The sequence below is a fragment of the Prinia subflava genome, chromosome 7 (genome assembly GCF_021018805.1).
Source record: "Prinia subflava isolate CZ2003 ecotype Zambia chromosome 7, Cam_Psub_1.2, whole genome shotgun sequence".
Classification (NCBI taxonomy): domain Eukaryota; kingdom Metazoa; phylum Chordata; class Aves; order Passeriformes; family Cisticolidae; genus Prinia; species Prinia subflava.
In genome coordinates, this window is record NC_086253.1 from 6,607,828 (window position 1) to 6,629,234 (window position 21,407).

The following is a 21,407-nucleotide window of genomic DNA, read 5'->3' on the forward strand; positions in this document are numbered from 1 at the left end:
CTTGTTAGGGTCCAGGATGTCGAGCACGGAGAAGGAGGTGGTTCTGTGCACCACGGGCAGCGCGGCCACTGCCCCCTCTTGTCCGGGGGTGTTGCTCTGGCCGTCCCCTTGCCTGTCCCGGCCGGCAGGGCAGTAGAGCGGCAGCTCCCCGCCGGTCGAGAGCCGCTGCTCCCCGCGGCCGTCCATCCCCTCCCCGATGCCGGCCGCGGGCGCTGTCACCGCCGCGGCTGCCGCTGCCGGGATGGAGATGTCACCGACCTTGTCTCTGCTCACATTCATGACTCTTTGCAGAGCCCCTCTCGGTTGCAACTTCTCCCCCCTGCCCTCCCCTCTCGCTCTCCCCCTCCTTCCTCCGGCGAAGTTGATGTGGAAACTCCTCCCCGGCTCCGCTCCGGCTCAGGACGAGCCGCTGCCTTCGGCTCCGCGGGGCTGCGCCGGGTCCGGCCGCCGGGAGCCTCCGGGGGAGGCAGGGAGTCACAAGGTGATGCTCGGCTCAGAGCCTCCACTCAGCTGCTCCTTCTTCCTTCTCATCATTCTCGCCGGGCTGCCAGGCGCTCCTGCCCCCCCTCCCTCCCTTCTCTCTCGCTCGCACACACGGAGGCAAGGCTGTATCTTATTTATGCATTCATATTTAGCACTGGACTGTAATTGGCTACAAATTAATCCCTTGCCCATAATAGTCTGCAATCTTCATCACTGGAAGAGAGACACGCTGGAAGTGTGTGCCGGGGGAGGGGGGCCGAGAGGGAGAGCGAATGAAGGATGGTGTTGGCTGTGATATACTTGGCTGTCAGCTCTGTTTCAGCACACCTCCACTCATCTGGAAAGCATCTAAATAGCCTTATTTGGAGAAGTGGGAGGAGATGACGCTTTCTTTTAAATAATTGCGGGATCAATATAAAGAAGATATTATACACAGAAATGGGAAACTTAAGGTCTTCCATCCCTAATAGTGGAGTTAGGTGATCAAAAGGGGATTATGTGTGTGTGTGTGTGGGCTCAGAGGTGTCAGCCCCCAGCACCTGTTTCCCTTCCCTGCTGGGTTTATTAAATTAGAACAAAAGGAGAAAATTATGGACAGAGGTTTAGCGGTTGGAGCGAAGCTTGTGACCGCGGACACATGCACACATCCTCACAGGCTTCTTTCTCCTCCTTAGCTAATTAATTAAAATTAAATCTCAAATGTAAGTGCCAAGAAAGTGCCAGAAGAAAATTAATATGTTTAAACGGCACAAGACAAAACACGACGATAAATAAATCCTGTGTAACTGGGAGAAAAGGTCTATTCCCTCCCGTGCAAGGAGTAAAGGTACAACCAGACCTAAGTTCCACTTTCGAAAATTGCTCTCTTATTAAAAACCGTTTTAACTGTAGAAAATTAAGACATGGGAATAAAATTGTCAGTGAATTATGCAACATATTTTCCCACCCCCTACCTAATTTTCTTCCCTTTCGTGTATAGTTGTGTGTTCTTTGATCATATCAATTTCATCCTTGTTTTGGACGCTCCAGTCGCTACTCAGTTTGAATTAGCTGCCAGGAAAAAAAAAAAAAGAAAAAAAGAAAAAAAAAAGGGGGGGGCGGTAGGAAAATAGAGAAAGCATAAAGGGAAAATTAGATTTTTTTTTGTCTTTGAGGCTGGTGACACATACAAGGACAGGTCCTTTGCAATTACCGCGGGCAATGATCCTTTAGAAAGCAGAAATTAAAAGTTGGGAGAAATAATGGGTAAAACAATCAGCTTGTAATTTTGGTAGGTCTTGGACATGATTAGTCCATCAGCGGGCTGGGCCCAGGGGAGTCCCGCTGAGCCGGAGCCCACAACAGCCCCCGCTCATATATTATACACCAGCCCTTAGATTTTAATCAGACACCACAACAGTGTCCTTTCTCTTTTATGACTTTATTATGCTTTATCTTTAAATTATAAATCACTTCCTGGGTTGAAATGGTATGTATAATCTGTGATCATGGGTAGGTAATTACCTCTCCCCCTTGTCCTGACCTCACCGAAGGGGCTGCCACGAACACACAGCGAGAGCGAAGTTTTAATCTGCGTGTGCACACACTCACACGAGCCCACACCCGGGATGTGTTTGTTTGTTTGTTTGTTAACAGCTCCTCTTTCCTTCCTCCTCCTCCTCTGGCCGTGCCTCTGGTCCTTTCTTTTGGATAAATTTCCCTCACATTATTCCTGCCCGCAGCGCTGAGATATTATTTATAAAAAATAGATGGTGCTTTAGGTAGATGCCAGTGACTCGGCTGTATCAGATTCACTGTCCTACTCGACTGTATTTTTGTAGCTTTTTTTTTTTTTTTTTTTTTTTTTTTTTTTTTTTTTTTTTTGGGGCGGGGGCGGTGGGAGGAGGGGAGAGATTGCGGTTATTTGGGGATAGAGGTGATAAGAACATTTTTTATTCCCTGGATCAGTGCTTCTTAGGAAAAAAAAAAATCCTAATTTTAATTGACTCCTGTGCTGGGGCAGGGTCCGTTCCCAGGCGTGCGGAACCCGCAGCGGCGACATCAGCGCCAACTCACCATCCCTGGGGAGCACCCCCGAACAGAGGGACCCTCCTGCTGGCCCCGATGTCCCTGTGGCACCCACAGCCACATCCCCCCCTCGCCGGGAGCCCCGGGGTGCGCAGGGATGCTGGGCAGGCACCGCCGGGCCCCGTCCCGCCGGGACCCCCAGCCCGCACGGCGCTTTTGTTTGTTGGCGGCTTAAAGCGAGTGTTATAAAGATGTTCTATTGCTCCTAATCACAATTGATTGTCAATTAGAGCCTCATTTGTGCAATCTCCATCCATCTGCCATCTCTGGTTATCTGTTCACCAGAAAGTTAGCGCTGATTATGGGGCCCTAGATGAGTTGTGACATGTAATATCTCGCCAGTGCTAGGGCCGGGTGAGCGGTCCCATCTCCCTCTCGTTCCATTTTCCTTGCAGGATGGACGAGCAGCCTCTCCTGACTCGCTGGTCCTGCGGGACCGGCTCAGAGGGTGTTGGGGCGAGGGGCGGGCAGGGCACCCCATACAGGCGGCACCAGAGCCAGGTCCCCGTGTCTGCGGCCCGCATCCCTCGCCCTGCTGAGGAAAGCTCCCAAGGAAGCGTTTCCTTCTCCGAAATAAATAGGGAATCACACAGAACACCCTCGCGTTTTTACGAGCCTCCCCGCCGCAGCGATGGTTATCTCTGTAGTTAGGCTGAATTATACCTGCGGGGAGGTGATATTTCCACAGCCTGAAGGCACCGGCGGCCACAGCATCCCCCGGGAGCCGCCAGCCCCTCGGGCACCCCGAGCCCCGTGTGCCCCCGGGGTGTCGCGTTTGAGGACGGGATCGGGTGCCTTGGTTCTGCCAGGGCAGGGCAGGGCAGGACAGGGCAGTGTGACCCCGCTGAGGGCTCTGTCCCTGCTGCCTTTGGTGCCCGGTCACCCCTCAAACCAGGAGGGAGCCAGGCCGGGCACTCTGCGGGCTCCGGGGTGCCCTTTGGTTTTAACTTAATTAGTTAATACCGATTTTCAAATTATATTTCAGCGACCTCCAGATCAACGAACAATTTTTTTCCCTGTTCTCCAGTGTTTTCCAGCCATCCCTCTCCCCGTCCCTTGGGGTCTAGAGCTTCGGGTAATTAAGGGCATTTATCGCAGCGGTAAAACAATTTAGCAGCCTTCACTGCGCCGAGAAGGTCACTCCGGTGGCTGCACCGGGCGCGGAGGCTCCGCGTCCCCCCGCGCTCAGCGCTGGTCCCGCCGGGGCGGGCGGCTTTCCACGGCCGTGTCTGCCTGGCCAGGGGGGCCAGCACCTCCCTTGGGCTTCTGGACTTGCCCATGTTGTTTCCAAATGCAATCGGGCTCCAGGATTCATCTTGCTTTGAAAGGCTTACATTATTATTATTATTATTATTATTATTATTATTATTACTACTACTACTACTCCTCCTCCTCCTACTACTACTACCACCAGTGTTACTACCTTTGCCTCTGGGGCCGCCAGCAGGCTCGGGGTCAGCCCCTGTGGCTCTTGGTCTCATCCTGATTCTGTCCCCCCGGGATGCCCGTCTCTCCTCGGGGACAGCGGGGCTCCACATCCACACGCACCCCCAAGCTAAAATCGGGCAATTAATTAACTCTACCCACGGAGGCAAATGATTTAGGAAGGAAAAAAAAAAAAAGATTCTGAAGCAGATCTCGCCCTCTATCAATGCGGTGTCAGGTCCTCATAGTAGAAGATTTAAAAGCCCTGGGGATTCCAGGTTAGAGTAGTAATGAGCTTAATTGAGGTTAATGCTTCCTGCACAGCTCCTTGATTATTAAATTAATATTATCACACACATGAATCATAATTAGAAGTTTAAATAATGCTCTGGGGGAATCCTCGGAGGATCTATTAAACAGTTCCCTTCCCTCTCTGCGGCTCCCTCGCAGCCCGAGGGCAGCCCCGGGGCGGCTGAGGATGGGCGCTGCTGCAGGGGGCGGAGGGGGACATGCCCCCGAGTGTCCCCGCGGGGACAGGGACAGGGGCAGCGCACTCACGGTCCCTCCTCGCCCTTCAAGCCTCAGCCCCCTGGATCCCCGTTTAAGCAGCCGCTCCTCCCCGCCCCCGCCTCCTAATTTGGGCGCTTATCTCCCAGCACCGGGGAGTTTATATAAAATACTAATAAAGTGCCTTGTTGTCACTTATCGCGGCTGGGATCGGCTCTGCAGGGGCTTTTTTTCACACACCTGGCGAAAGCCGATCCGTTTGGCTGGCAGGAGGCTGGAGGTGCCGCCAGGAGCATAACCGGGCCGCCCGCAGGGATGCGGGGCAGGGAGCGGGGAGATGCCCCCGTCTTGCCCTGGTACCAAGCCCGGCTGCCGCGGCTCCAGCCCCTGGCACGGCTGTGACACGCGTGGGGACAGCCGAGGAGGGAGGAGGGAGGATGGAGCTGCTTTTCCTGGCTGGGGGAGCGCCCCCGATCCTGCCCCCTCCCCAGAGCCGGGTGCTGCAGCACCGGGGACCCACACGTGCTGCCAGGACAAGCGGCTCGGTTGTCATTAGTATTATTTAATATTATTATTACTACTAGTATTTCTAAGGGAAGATTGAAAAAGGGGGAGAAACAGTGGCAGAGGGGGCACACACAGCCCCTCTGCATCGTGGGGGTCGTACATGTAAAGGGAAAAATAAAATAAAAGAGAAATCAGATGGCCGGCGTGCACGCAGCTCTCTCTTGCTCTCTCTTTCTCTTTCTATTTATTTTCCTCTCTGGTGCTGAAACATATTGAAGGGGGAGAAAAAGGAAACATTAAGATCAACTGTGAGCCTTGCCGACGGTTTAACGATTTCAAATGAGCTCTGACTCTGGTGAAAATCTGACAATTACCCATCAGGATGGCAGATGATGGTTAAAATTACCAGAAATCAATATTCTCACCGGGTGTCCCAGCCTGATAAGAGAGACCAAGACAATGTTGACTATTAAAGTCGACAGCTTGAGATATTACACTATTAGTTATGCTATTTTTAATAATCTATAATATTTGGGCTATAATTAATTAATTATACGGGTCAGATAATATCTGGGGCTGGAATGAGGTCTGAAGGGTCTATTAAGGTTGGTAATGAGAAAGGAGAAATCTAATCTAAGGACGAGGAGCCGTGAAGTAACAAATATACAACAGACTTCAGATAGAGAGAGGGAAGGAGAAGGGCTATTGCAGACTCAGTGCACACACCTCTGCTCTGCTCATCTCCCAGCCAGAGGGGCTGCCCCTGATAGCATCTCCCTGCTCCTTTATGCAGGTACCCACTGCTCCTGGGAGAGGCCTGGGAAGCCAGAGAAGGGAAAAGCTTTGATGTGTATGAAGGAATTAATGTTAGCAAAAAAGGAAAAAAATCATCCCAAATAAACCCCAACAAGTCATCTTGGCCCTAGCAGCAAATTCTGGCCCATCCTGCCCTTGGCCCTAGCAGCAAATTCTTCTTGTTATTGGGATGTGGGGACATTTTGGGGGTTCATGAAGTTCAACCCTCCTTTCAAATACTGCTCTGCCCCTGCTCACAGGTAGGGTTTGACACTGTCCCTGGCATCTGAGCAGCCTCAGATGTATCTCTACATCCCAATGGCACTGATGGCACATGCATGTCTGTGTAAACATCAGTGTCTGTGAATATGTCATACAGGGATATATAATATAATGTATGGATTTTTTTTTTTACAGATACAAATGTTTATATAGGAATGTACACAAAATAAACATGAGGAAGAATAAAAACTGACTGCACTGTAATGCACATATATAAATACATCTATTTCTCTGTCTTAAAGAGATTCTCCTCTCTGCAAATGAACTTCAAGGCAGACCCTGTCCATTATAAACTCACTCCTTGCTCAGCGTTACTAACCAATATTCTAGGTGTGACACTCAGGGCTTTACCTATTTTACATCGATTATAAAACCCGCTCCTTCTTCTGCTATGATAATCCTTTTTCTAGGGGTGTATTATTTCTCATATTAGTTCTACCCCTATTAGTTACAGGAGGATGTGTTGAACAACATCCTTTTGTACAGAATGATGAAAACCACATTTTCTAGTTATGCTTAGATTAGCCAGGGCACTAACCCTTTCTTTTCCCAAGTAATATCTTAATTCCGTAATTTCCAATAGGCCTCTCTTGGTCATACTTTCTCAGCACTCTATTTATAAGATAGTTTTTGTTTAGAACTGGAAACTACTGAAGTATTAAAAAAAACCTCTTGCAATGGCAGACATCTTTCTGGGACAACTCTCTGATATAATTCCACAGGATTTGTTCCTTCCCCAGTTATCTCTGCTGTTAGTTGAACCCCAAAGCCAAGTCTGCATGAGATACCCTGCCCCATGTCTCCTTTGCATCCAGCATGGAGATTTCCCTCTTTTTCCTCAGCCAGTGCCTAACCAAGGCTGTTATAGGATGATGAGGTGCCAGTCAAAGGCAAAACTGAGAAGCTGTTGTGGGGGACATGGGAAGCAACTTCTGCAGGCACCTCAGCACCTCAGGCAGGAACAGCCCTGAGAGCAAATGAAGATCCTTACCCAGCAGATGAGGAGGGAGGGGGAAAAAGAGATCCCTCTGCTGCTTTCATTATTTCATATGTATAGGAGTAAATTAGCAAGAAGACCAAAATGGTTTACTCCTAAAGTTTATAGAAGAGGTCAGCAATGCTGCCAGGACTTAGCAGTTGTGATGGGTTTGTGGAAATGTCTCCAGCTCTCGTGGATGGTTGTGTGATTTTCAAACACTGCCAGAGATTGGGAAGTGTGAGTGTGCATGGGGCAGTTGGAGGGAGCTGGCACTGAGTCCCCAAGGGTTTCAGGTCAGGAGCAGAGCAAGAAGCCAAAACAGCAGCCAAAACAACTTAATTGCTCAGTAGGATGAGCCTGGTGAATTCAATGAGCACTTCCACATCCCTAATTTGCCCATATTGACAGATTGCTTGTGTAGCTCAGATACTCCGAGCTACAGAAAATGGTGCCAGGGTCTTTCCATGGTCAGGTCCAGTTTTCTGACCAAGTTCTGCAACATCTCAGGATTCTCCCATCTGCTGCAGGACCTCACTGATGTCCCCAAAACACTACTTGTGATGAAGTTTGTTTTGGAAGGGACACAGCAGGACCATAGGCTGTTCATACAGTTATGAATTGAATCCCTCTGGTCAAAGACAACCTCAGATAGGTGAGCAGCACTTGTCTCTTGTGATTTTATTTAGAAATGCAGGTGATAAAGATATGAGACACACTGAGAAGAAAAAGATCACACTTTTAGATCTAATCTGGAGAGTTAAGTCAAGGAGCAGCTCTACAAACTGGTGCAAATTAGGCTGGCTGTTCCAGCTGATTTACACAGGAGGGGGCTGAATGCAAATTTGCCTGATGCTTTTGTTGTGAGACCTCGTTGATATTTGAAATCCTGCTCTTGTTAGTGCTGAGAAACTTCCTGCATATTCAAGTAAGAGTGTTGAAGGCACTACCCAAAGTGCTTTTGTGCCTGGGCTGGAGTGGTTTAAAGCATGTCTGGCATGCAGTTTCTCCACTCTTAACACTACGGTCCCAGGTGAGTGGTGGTAATTCACTATTCAGTTCCATACTGGGGAGAAGGGAATGAAATTTTTTAGGCTGCCTAAATGCAGATTGAAAGCATGTCCTCCTATTTATAGCCAAACCAAGTGGGTATATTGAAGCATTTTGCAACCATTTTCTCTGCATTTAGAACAGATGCAAAAAACTGCATTAGGTAAGAAGTAATAGAATTGCTGTGCTACACAGAAATGTCTCTTAATTTAAGCATTTGAATGCCAAATGCAAGTTAGGACTCCCATTTTAGCTGTATATTCAACATGAAAATTTAGACCTGAACTCTCAGCCAGGAACCTCAGAGTCTGAATCCAACTGATTAATAGTTTATTAATTATTTAAATTAAGATTTGTAATATTCATTAAGCAGTTGGATTGATTGCTGGTGAAGATCCAAACAATGTTGGCTGATGTGTATATGCTGGGAAAATTATTGGACACCTGACATGTGGTATCTGTATTGTCAATCCTACAGGATGAAAAGTTTGTGGAATTCATTGATCAGGAATCCTAAATGGGAAGAAAAAACATCACAAAGCGTGGTAAGTCAGTGGCTGATAATAATGTGACATTTGGAATGTACCCTTATTGATATCAGTGGGACATCAGTTTGTGAAGATTAGGGAAAAGATTTGCAGAAAAGATGTAAAATTAACAGCTTGAAGTTTAAAGTAGCAAAGAATCCTGTCCTGTCCCTACATGTTAAAAAAAAGAATAGTTAAAAGAGTAATATTTATTGTACTTTGTAGTGAATCAACAATACACAGAACACTAAAAACAAGGGTCAGCCTGTACAGTAATTGCAGTTACAGAAATAACAAACAGAACTGTACCCTCAGCTATTTATAACTGAACTGCACTGGGCTTTGCTTAGAAAATAGAATTCTGTAAATGATATCACTCTCCACTAAGCAGAGCTGTGTGTCAAACCTGGAGTCCTTGCTCCAGTTTAACATCTGTTCAGGGAAAGCAGCACTTGCTTGTGTTTTTATCACTGGATGATGGGAATATAACTACAGCTGTATGTATAGTGTTGCTTTGATAAACATATCATAAATGGAAGGAGAAGAAATGATAAATAGATATATAAGTTTGTCTGTAACAATGGTTCTTTCCCATAAATGATGCAACTCCCATTTTCTGGCTATTGAAACAACTGCAGACAAAGACAAGAAGAATAATCTGTACCTGCAACTGAACAAGGAATGGGAACAAAATTCCTAGCTGTCAGATTCTCATAATAAACTTAGCATGGAAAGTACATCAGAATATATGGGGATGGGAAAGATTCCCAAAATTACAAGGTTTGTCTTTCAATTCTGCTGTCCAAAAGTTAAAGTCCAAAAGTTGCCTATTCCACCTGTCTAGGCTGGCACCATAATTATTGCATAGAAGAAAATGTTTCAATGGGGCATTTCATTCCTCTTGTCTTGGATTCCTTAGAATCCAAGGCACACAGAAAAGTCATGCAGGTGATAACAAGCACCATTCCTTCTGCTTTTTCAGGCAGAGAAACCAGTCCAGGTTCCCGGCTACAGCCTGTTGTTTAAACACACAAGTACACAGAACCATTTCCCAAGTGATTTTGGAGACTGAGTGAAGGGCAGAAGTACTTTTGAAATTGATGTTTCCAACATGTTCTTTTTGCCTTCATCCTACTTTTATTTCCAAACTGTAAAGATGATGAGTTGTACCAGACACATGTCCCTCTTAGTGAGCCATCAGTTGTGTCCTACACCCTGATTTTAAGCCTCAGTAGAGCCAAGGAGAGCCTTGGTGTTAGTGGACACGGGCTCAGTTCAAAGGCTGTTTCACTCACATCCCCATTTAATTTTTGAGCGAATCAATTGCTGTAAAGCTGATGACACATGTATCTTTATTAGACTGACCCAGTTATCAGTACAGGTTCACTTTGTACCCCCTTGGGTTGCCAAACACAATCTGTTTGACTGATGTCAGGTCCATTTCTGTGCATGATCATTCTTCCAGCAGTCAATACTGAGGTTTTTTAAGTTATCGACCAGACAGCTATTGGATGAGGCAGGGCCACACGGCCTACTGACCCAAAATACTGTAACAAAAGTGGTGGAGATATGAAATCAATGACTTTATTGAAACAAATATCCGAGCTGACTCTTCCTGCAGAGGGATTAAACGGAGAGGGCTGTTGTGGGAATGGGTCAAGCTGTACATGGCTGATACATGTAGGAATTCAGCCAGGTTAATGGGAATTCACACGCCAGAGAGGGAAGCAGACAAGCAATGTTTGGTGCAGTGTCAGGGTGTGCAGGGCTCCACAGGGCTGTGCACTCCAGCCCAAGGACACACAGAGAGGGAGCAGGATGTACCTGGAATGGCACTGCTGATGGCACTCTGCTCCTCCCTGCTCCTTGAGTAACTCCATCAGCTGCACCAAGGGTGTTGGCAGTGGCTGGGAGCTCTGAGGAGCACTGCCTGCCCTGGGCTGGCTTTCAAGGCAAAGTGTTGAACATCTCTTTCCATCACTGACTTTGGGGAGGGGCTGTAGGTTCTCAGTGATGCACAAGTTCTGGAATCCCCTGGGGAGTTAGATGAGTACAAATATATTCTGTATGCACCTATATTGGTCTTGCATTTGAGACTGTTTTCATGGCTTCACAAGGATGGAGAAACACTGCCAAACCCATACCCCATATGCACATGCTTTATTTATTTGGTTAGTGTTTCAGATTTCATGGGTATTTTAAACTAAGCATAGCCTTGTCATCATTAACATGTGCTCAGTGATTATTGGTGCTTCTACAGTGTTGCTTTTCATCCTAAATGCTTGAGCAAAATCTCAGTCCTTTAAGTGAATCCAAGCATTTCTGAAGGCACAAAATGTTGTTATCAGCACCAGTTAATGTATAAAATCCTGCCATCACTTACTGTGGAGCTGCAAGAAAAGTAATTTAATAAAATATGTTACTTTATTTTCTCAAAAATAACATTTTTGTTTGATTGTGAAACAGAGAGAAAAGAAAGAGTGAAGAAAAGCTCAATAAACAGCCATTTTATTACTGTTGCTAGAAATAAAATAAGGCTAAGGGAGACTTGGCTACTGTTTTATTGTAGCTGTGAATTCACTTCTTTCATTTAAGTGTCTGTCACATTAGTAGAAAAATACAGATCACTCTGAAGTGTGTACACTGGCAGTGACTATGCCCATTTTTCATTTTAAATAACTTTCAGCTGTTTTTCCCTTTCCACAGTTGGAGGTGGCAGGCTGGTATAGGAAGGGGTGCAAAATGAAAGCAGCATCTTTTCGTGGGCTTTGGGTGAGAATTTGGCACAAGTGGCTTTGCTCAGTTCCCACTGTAATACATTCTCAGTTAAATTGAGGGAATTAAAATGAGAAGAATTAGCTTGAATATATGTGCTTTACTTAATCCTGCCACAATATGTTAAACCTAATAACAAACCAAATTATTCCCAAATCACTTCTCGCTATTGAATGTGTGTTTTGTGAACTGATACAAATTAACTATGAAATCTCTTTACATCAGTGTTTTTGTATGTCAAACATTTCACTCTCTATCACAATGCTGAAATGATGGCTTTTAAGTCATCCTTAGCAGATATAAGCAAGTTTAGTTGGAGTAGTTGAGGATTGAAGCAACTTTAAAATGGGCTCGTGAAATAATTTTTAAGAAAAAATATTATGTTTACACCATAGACAATAATAAAGTTTTATTTAATGCACGTATTTGGGAGATGAACTTGAAAAAGGCCTAGTCATAGGAGACTTGTAGGAATTAGGATAGAAATGAGCTCAGTAGTAAAATCCAAACAGGAGCTAGGTTCCTCCAAAGTGTAGTGCATGTTTCCTGCTCACATACGACACCCCTGTAAGCACTTGCTGTTGAATTACCCAGGTGCACTGGCAGCCCTGAAATCCCTGGGCTGCACCCAAACCACCGTGGGCAGCAGGGCAAGGAGGGGGTTCTGCCCTTCTACTGCCCTTTTGTGAGATCCCACCTACAGAGCTGCATCCAGCTCTGGGCTCCTCACCACAGGAATGACATCACCTGCTGGAGCCACAGGAGACCACCAAGGTGATCAGAGGGATGGAGCACCTCTCCTGTGAGGAAAGGCTGAGAGTATTGGGTTATTCAGTCTGGAGAAGACTTCAGGGTGACCTAATTGTGGCCTTCCAGTACCTGAAGAAAGCTTACAGAAAGATGGAATGGACTTTTTACAAGGGTAGGTAGTGACAGGACAAGGGGGATGGCTTCCAGCTGAAAGAGAGTAGGCTTAGATTAGGTATTAGGAAAAAAAAATTACCTTGAGGATGGTGAGGCACAGGAACTGGTTGCTCAGAGAACTGTGGACACTCCATCCCTGGCAGTGTTCAAGGCCAGGCTGGATGGGGCTTGGAGCAACTTGGTCTAATGGGAGGTGTCCCTGCCCATGGCAGGGGAATTAGGTGGGCATTAAATGTCCTTTCCAACCCAAACCATTCTGTTGCTCGAAACACTGCCAGCTGTAATGAAAAACAGTAGAAAATGACAAAAATGGACTTCAAAGTTATATTAAAATAGCAAAGAGGATCAATTATATTATGGTAGTGACTATCCCTGTAATGAGTCATCAGGGAGGGAACATGCAGCCAAAGTATTTGTATTTTTATGTGGAGACTCACCTTCATGAGATGTTTTACTGTAGCTTCTTAGAGCTTGACTGTGAGCTGGTGTATTTTTTAACAGACTCCATATCTTTCCATATTCTCTATCTCTGTGTGGAAATATTTCTGTACTTCACCCCCATTCAGTAATAACAACTCTGTGTTTCTTGGCTGGTTCTGGCTGTGACATTTCTTTGGATTTACGGGTTATAATGCTTTGGATTTACAGAAAAAAGCTATGTTCTGGTGTTACAAATGCAGGTTTTCTGAAAGACAGCCACCAGCTCTCAGCCACAGCCCACCACTCTTTTGAAACTCATCCTCTTTACTGTTTCAAAGAAATGAAAGCAAGACAGTTGTTTAATAACTTTTTTCCTTTAGTCTTTTAATGCCACTTTCTGTGAAAAATGGTCCCTGAACAAACAACAGATTTTAGGGCTTGATTAAAGCCTGTCTCTGAGAACGGCATCTGAGTTCTTACTTAAAGTAGCAGCTCCTTCCAAGAGTTACCAACCCTCTGTTAAAAGAAGAACAGGGAATGTATTCCAATCTTATTTCTGACCTGAGGTTTTTTCCCTCAGTTCCAGCTAGTGGCCCAGATTTTGTTCTTCTCCATTAAACTAAATGGATCTCTGGCATTTGATAATTATCCTTCACCTTTATGTTCATGGCATAATTTATATGGAATTATTGTTTCTGAATACTATCTGGCTGTTTTCTGCAGTAAGTTGGTGACAGAAACCCTGATGCTTTAGTATTGTTATAATAACAGGGATCTGGCATGGCATAGACCTCTCCAATTTACACCCATGTATACATTTACACTTTTATTTCTTCAAAGTCTTTCTGTGACAATATGACTTTTTTCATGTATGTTTCTAGTTTTTTGTGTCTTTGGGCCAAGATTCATAGCCCTGCTCTTTGTCTTACCCCCGCTGTAGCTGCTGACAGACTTTGGTTCAGAAGTTTGGTCTCAGGCTGCTGATGGGAAGCCCTCAAGGGGACTGAACTTTGTGGAAGGGCTATCTGAATTAAATTATTTATAATGAGCATGCCTGACAATTAGGTAATGCTAACCACTGGCTGGGAGTGTGAAATGAATACATTATATTCAAAAAAGGGGAAGAGGTTGTGATGTTTGTGCAGCAGGCACTGTTTGCCAATCCACAGTATTTACATTCGGTGCCTCTTTTGCTTAAATGTTTATACTTTAACAGATATTTTCTCAAGATTGAGAGACTGCCTGATGTAATAGCAGGTAATCTGTGCTGAACCTGAGTGTCAACTGATTACCAGGCTTGCCTGAATTACTATATGCTATTACAGTATTTTAGGAACCTGTAATATCCACCATTACTTTCTCTTGTGAAAGTCCTTAGACTGACTTGCCGTTGCCATTTTTCCCTCTCTGGCAAATAAATATCATAGTGAATCCAATACAATCAGCAGAGTGTAACCAGAGTGTATGAATTTTTTTGCACAGATAATTAAAGCCCAATGTTCTCCACTGTAACAATTACAAGTACTTGAGGAAACAGTGACAAGGTCATCCTGTGAATGCAGCCATCAATCAGGGGATTCACTGCCTTAATAAAACAATAACTCACTTGTTTAGAAACCAACGCACAAAGGAAGCAACAACAAAATTGTTTCCTTGGACATATGCTCCCTTAACCACATAAATGTGGAGCAATAGCACCCACAGTGTGTTTAGTTAATTAAGACCAATTTCTCCTATCTGCCCCAGGTACCTTAAGTTGTGAGTAAATCTCTATGTTGGAATAGAAAAGGCCAGCTGGATTGTGTGTGCACATATGGAAGAGTCTCTCTTTTCCTTTGGGAGTGATGTGGTGGCAGATGTGCTCCATGGACAGCCCAGGGCAGTGCTTGCTGTGCTTCCCCAGCAGCACCCACAGCACACAGGGGTGCACTTGGGTAAATGCAGATGTGACTCAGCTGTCCAGCATCACACAGTTGCACACAGCTGATGCTCAGGCATGGCCTTGGATTAGAAATGGAGACTTTTGAGCTTTTTCAGTGCCATGGTCTGGGATGAGGGTCTGCCTTTCTGTAATCTGAACAGACTGTGGCCAGTGGGCCATGCTGGGTGATGGACGTCAGGGTCCCATCACAGGGACTTGTATCCTGGGCTTCTCCTGGCCCTGGCTCAGTGTAGGCACTTCAGCTGCATCTCTCCTGCCCTTGAAGCAAACTCCCTGGGGTGTCAATAGTGCCTGGGTCTGCCCTGCAAGGATGTTCAAGAACTGCAGAACATCTTAGAAGTGAGGATTTAATAAACCAGCTGAGCACTATATTACTAATTTGGGCGCAGGCTGATCCATAGGTTAATGGGTGTGCTGAAGGGCAAATAATGTACAGGAAGGGAAACATCCATTTTTCTGGTGATGGAGGTTCCTGACTGCCACCGAACTGATTTTCAAAACAGTATCAGTATGAGTTATCTCCAGATAGCCATGTCTTGGCAATGGTGAAATGTAGCATCCCTGTACAGAACTTTTTTATTTGTAAGTTTTCTTTTGAAATGATTGTTCATTTTTAGAAGCAGGTATCATGTTATATGCAATAGAAACAGGGAAAATACAGTTAAATGTTCAATTTGAACCTAAGCACTTGTGAGGTGTGGCTCACAACACGTGTGTTAATCAGTTAATATACATAGTTCCCACCTTCACTTCCCACATCTCAGCCTTGACCTTGCCCAGAATTGCAGAATTTTCTCATTCACTTCCTTGCCAGGCATGAGGCTGAGAGTTTGCTGTTAGAAAAGCTCATGTACAAACATAACTTCCACTGTTTGAGCACAGGCTAAAAAGTGGAGAATGTGATTGTGAAAGGGAAGTCTGGTTTCTTTTATGTACCTATTGTAGAATTAATTGATGTTTTTAATTTATTTTTATGAATGTAATTATAAACTGATATCTCAGAGACTGAAAGCTGCTTTTATGTTATATACAAGTAGCTACAAAGGTAATTTTGCAGGCTTCTGTGTTTAATCATTTGCATTTATACTCATTACTGCATACATATGGCAGAACTGAAGTACAGGACTGTATTTCTAAGGCAACAGTAATTTTTTCAGACACTAATTAAGCCTATTAAAAGTACTGATCTTCTCACTCTCACATTCACAGAATAAAGGCATCAAAGCAGCAATTTGGCATGTTGGATGGGAAATTACTAATTTTTTTCATAGTTTTATGTCATGCATTTGCAAATATGTCTTCTTGAACTACTCAGGGCCAAATTCAGTGGGATTCCCCATGGGCTGGACATGGTGAATTTGAAGAGGGGCACAGAGAGCCATGGCTGTAGTGATTGTCTTGGGTTATGTAACAAAAAAAAAAGTGTATTCCATTTCATCTGTAGAAAGCAGTTGGGAGATGGTTTATTTTTCCTTTATCTCTTGTAACTCCAGGGGGAGGAGGGTGGATGCCTTCTGATAACAGACCAGCTGTTAAACCAGGTGGGGCAGGGTTTCTGATCTCTGTCACCACTGTCCACCCTCGGGTGGTATCTTCTGTTAATGGGCCATTGAGGCTCACCAGTGACTGACACATTCCATCATCCATTGGGAGATGCTCCACCCAGGGGGGAGGAGCCAACCATTCCCTGCCCAGATAAAAATGGGGACACAGGGACCCCAGGCATCCTCTTTTCCACTGGATTCCCAGAGGAAGACTGGACTCATCTCACCACCACTGAATCCTGTTTACAGGATCATCTCTACTCCAACAGAACCACATCTGTCACTGCAGGAGGACGCATTTGGACTGTTTCCAACACCCTGGCCAACAGGTGTGACCAACAGGTCAGGGTTTTCTAGGACGTTTGTGTGCTCGCTTGCTTTTTTTGTATTACTGCATTTGTATTTCTTTTTAATATTCCTGGTAAGGAACTGTTATCCCTATTCCCATATTTTTGCCTGAAAGCTCCTAATTGCAAATTTGTAATAATTTGGAGGGAGGGGGTTTTACATTCTCCATTCCAAGGGAAACTCCAGTTTTCCCTGACAAATACCTGTCTTTCCAAACCAAGGCATGATGGATCAGCTGTGTAGATGACCTTGGCTTTACAAGCTTTCCTCAGCTCCAGAGATCCTTTGAGTCCTGTGTTTGTTCCAGGCACTCCTACCTCACCTTCATGGCTGTGTGAGAATACTTTCACCTACAGAAGCCATTAAAGGGTTCAAGAAATGCTTTGACTCTCCTTTTGGGGAGCCTTACATAGCCAAGAGCTGCTGACTTTGCAAGGCCCATCAAAAACACAGATTTGCAGTGCACAGTGAGGGTAGCTGTTGGTGCTGGTGTCCTGTTCCCAGAGGCTCTCCAGCCCTGAAGAACTGGAATGTCACTAATAGGCCACTGTTATTTTTTGGCGAGCCGCTGAACTGCTGGCTACATCTATATTTAGTGGTGGTGTAACTTAAATCAGAGCCCTGACGTTATTAACAGCATTGTGGACATTTAATTGGATTTAAGAAATGCACTCAGGGCCAGCCTCTCTTCTCAGTTACACCTGGGCAGCTCTGCCAGGACAGATGGGTTTGTTTTCTGGTTTCCAGAGATGAGTTTTGTCATTCAGCTTCAAGTAAACTCAGATTTTAAAAATGCAGTTAGGGTTATTTGGGGGAGAGTAGTGGGAATCGTGGCCTGTGGAGTAGAGATGTGCATCCAAAACAAAGGCTTGTAGGATAATTCAGGTTAGAAGGGACCTGGTGAAGCCTCTAGTCCTACCTCCTAATCAGAGCAAGGTCATATCTGGCCAGTTTGCTCACAGCTTTGTCCAGTCTTGTTTTGAAAACTTCCGAGGATGGAGGCACATCCTCCCTGGGTGACTTTTCCTCTGCTTGACTGTTAAAAAGTTCCTGATGGTTTCCAGTTTGTCTTGTCTCCTCTTGTGGCTCTTATCTCTCATCCTCCCACCATAAATTTCCACAAAGCATCTGGCTCCATCATTTTGATGATGTCCTCATGGCACCAGAAATTCTATAATTCACACCGATCCCAAAGGACAGCTGGGGATCACATCCAGGCTTCTTCTCCCCCAAAAGGTTGGATTGGAACCACAAGATCTTTCAAGGTCCCTTCCAGGCTGGGCTGTTCAACGACTGTTTAATTGACTGTTTAATGTGTGAAGTTTCTTTTGCAAGTTCTTTCAAGCTAGCAGGTGCTCCCCTCCCCTAGTTTAGTCCAACCTTCTCCTGTTCAAAGTGATTCCTTTCCAAAAGTCCTGTCCAAGGTCAGGCAGAACTGCTGTGGAGGTGGAGAGCTGTTTTAAGTGGGACTGGGAAATTGGGGTTTGTCTAAGTATCCTAAGCACAGACAATTCTGGAAGATTTTGACATGATCTTCCCCAGCTGAAACTGGAGTGAGAGCTTGGGGATGAAGGTCTCAGCTCAGCAAAGCCTTTAAGATGCTCCAAATTGCTTTGCAGGGTAGGGATAAGTTGAATTATCCTCTTTAAGCCAAAACCTGCATTTAAGTACTTCACCAGCCTGTGCTCTAAACCCATGGACTGTGAGTGTGTAGGCTGTGTCATAATGTGTTTTTTTCCCCCAATGTTATATAAGAAAAGAGAGGAAAAAAAATGGTTTGTAAATTTAGATCATTGTTATTAGAACAGATCCCCTTGTAGGCAGTTTCATTTTGTTATAAAAGTGTCAACTCTTTATAGAGATAAGAACATCAATCTGTTTATGACTTTTCCTCTGACAAATATAACAAGAATTTCTTGCTATCTTGGAAATTAGTGATCTTCTTTGTCCTGAGGTTCAGTTATGCTGACCTCTCTGTCATAACCCTGACTATATTTTCCAAAGTGTGTTTTCCCCTGTCACAGCAGAAATCTGTACCACAGAAAGAGAACCAGCTTTCCACAATTCATGGTAAAAAAAAAAGTAAAAAAAATTCTGTTATTGTGACAGAATAGATGCTGTATAGAAAAAATTGTTTACAGATATATTGTAAGTAATGATATCTTTTCCAAAGGATATTGAAAAATTCTCGTTAATGTCTGAAATGAAATACTTATGATTACAGGAAATGAAATTACTTACAACATTTTTTTCACAGCGTCTCACTCTCACACTCCCTTTCACACACACATATACACACACATAACTATTGTTAATTAAGACTGTCTCCATTATGGGGCTAATTAACAATTAGCATAAACATAATTAGCTGATGTTGACATTTAACTCATTACGTTGTTTAAATAATTTTCAGAAATTGCCCTTAGTGGCATTCTGTCATACTGAAATAATGGCAGCACTTTGTCATGTAAATTAAATGACATTTGTGTTGTTTCCTCTCTAACTCATGCACGGAAGATTTTTTTCTTTTAATTTGAGCTTCATTCAGTTCAGAATCCAAGGTGATTCCTAAAACTTGAGCTGCAGCCTCAAGCTCCTTGCATACCCTCCATAAGTAGCCTGAACATTTGGGGATCTGCATCCTTTCCCTTCAAGAAGCTTGGATCTCTCTGTGCAGATTCCCTGAGTGCTCCCCACAGTCTCGGGAATGGGCATTGATTGAGAGGTGATCGAGTGGAGTATGGAGAGGGAAGGGCAGCCCCCAAGTGTGGAGTCAGGGCTTGCTTTCTGCTTTTCCATCTTTGTGCTCACAGCCTGGAAAAACAAACATGCCCTGGGCTGCATCCCCAGCAGTGTGGGCAGGGGAGGGAGGGCATCCTGCCCCTCTGCCCTTGTGGGACCCTCCTGCAGGGCTGTGTCCAGCTCTGGGTCCCAGCACAGGAGGGACATGGAGCTGTTGGGGGGAGTCCAGAGGAGGAACACAAAGATGTTCTGAGGGTTGGAGCCCCTCTGCTGTGGAGACAGGCTGGGAGAGCTGGAGGTGTTCAGCCTGGAGAGAAGGAGGATGCAGAGAGACCTTAGAGCACCTTCCAGTACTTAAAGAAAGATGGGGGCAGACCTTTTAGGAAGGCTTGTTGTGGTAGGTCAAAGGGTACTGGTTTTAAAATAAAGGAGGCTAGATACAGGATGGATATAAAGAAAGTAATTTTATTATGAGGGTGGTGAAACACTGGAAAAGGTTGCCCTGAGAAGCTGTGGCTGCCTCATCCTTGGAAACCTTCAAGGTCAGGCTGGGTGGGGATCTGAGCAATCTGTTCTAGTGGAAGATATCCCTGATCATTGCAGAAAATGATTGCTAATTGTCCCTTCCACACAAACCATTCCATGATTCTGTGATTGGCTCCATGGTTGGTGACTCAGCTCCCCATCTGTGGGACAGAACTTGGTACCCCTGGCCAGAGGAGTGGCAAAAGGGTAAAAGATTTAGTGACAATCAGATATTGAGGCAAAGAGGATTACACCCACAGATTTACCCTCTCTCCAGTGCAGTGAAAACCTTGTTCTACAAACAGTCCACATCCACAACTTTGAAGTGTAGTATTTACAGCAAAATATCAGCAGGACAAGAATTTCATTGTCCCATAAGTTACTGGAACAGTATTTGCATGAAGGATGAGTGATGCAATGTGGAGAGAGACTGGTTGACATAAGATGTGTTAAAACTTCAATGGTTATTCCCACTCTGCTGTGTTGTGTCATGGCAGTTGAAGGAGAAATGGCATTTTTGCTGTAATAAACACCATTCTGTGATCCTTCAGCTCCTGGTAGATCCCTTTAATGCAAATGCCTGAGGGGGCTGTTCTATATTTTGGTGTTCTGTGTAAATGGAAGGGAGGAGAAGGGAGAGAAGACCAAGAAACAGGCTCAAAGAAATGTGAATATACAAGTGAAAGATCAGGAAGCTGCTGAGGAGCAGCAGTGTGAGTTGGAGTGAAGGTGAGCAGCCTTCAATCAGGGCCTCATCAGGCCAACACACTCTTTGATCAGGGGTAATTCCTCTGGAGGTGTCCCCTGCAGAGGACTGTCCACTACATTTCCATGGTACATGTCACTTGGACTGCTGACAGCACATCCTTCAGCCAGAGGCATCGGGGGCATGAATTCCCTAATCAATGAATTCACCATCAGAAACTGAGTGATAAACCTGGGCCTTTTGAGACCCAGCTCCCATGGATTTGCCCTTTGCTGTTTTGCTGCATTGCATGGAAAAATGCTAAGAATTCACTCATGCTGTATTTTCTCCTACTTTTATCCTCTATGCTGAAATTCACAGTAAGAGCAGATTAAAAAGGACTAATAAACCAAGTAAAGGTTTTGTTGAGTGTTAGCACACCTCTTGTTGAAGTTGTATCTGAACTGAATTGTTTTTAGGTAAAAGTTTTTAAGATGAATAATCCATAAGAAATGTTTCAAGATGCAAGCTCAACATTATTCCTTCTAGTCCTTATTTATTTAGATTGCAGGGAGGGAAATCCAGATCTCAGCTGTGAACTAGGTTTCCCTTTTTAGTGTAATAATGTGGTATAATAACTTCTTCCTTGGCATCACCCATCTGGTAATACTTGAAACACTTGGCAGACCTTATGGTTCTGGTCTGAAAACCACCACAGTATTTCAGTAGTGTCTTTCATGTAGTTGTGAATTAGGCTGTAATTCTTTAAACCCCAGAAAGGGGATAGGAGTCACTTGGTCACACACATCTTGTGTTTTTATCAGTTTCAGGATATATATGTTAAATACACTAATCATTTTAAACATGAGAAGGAGCAAGCTCT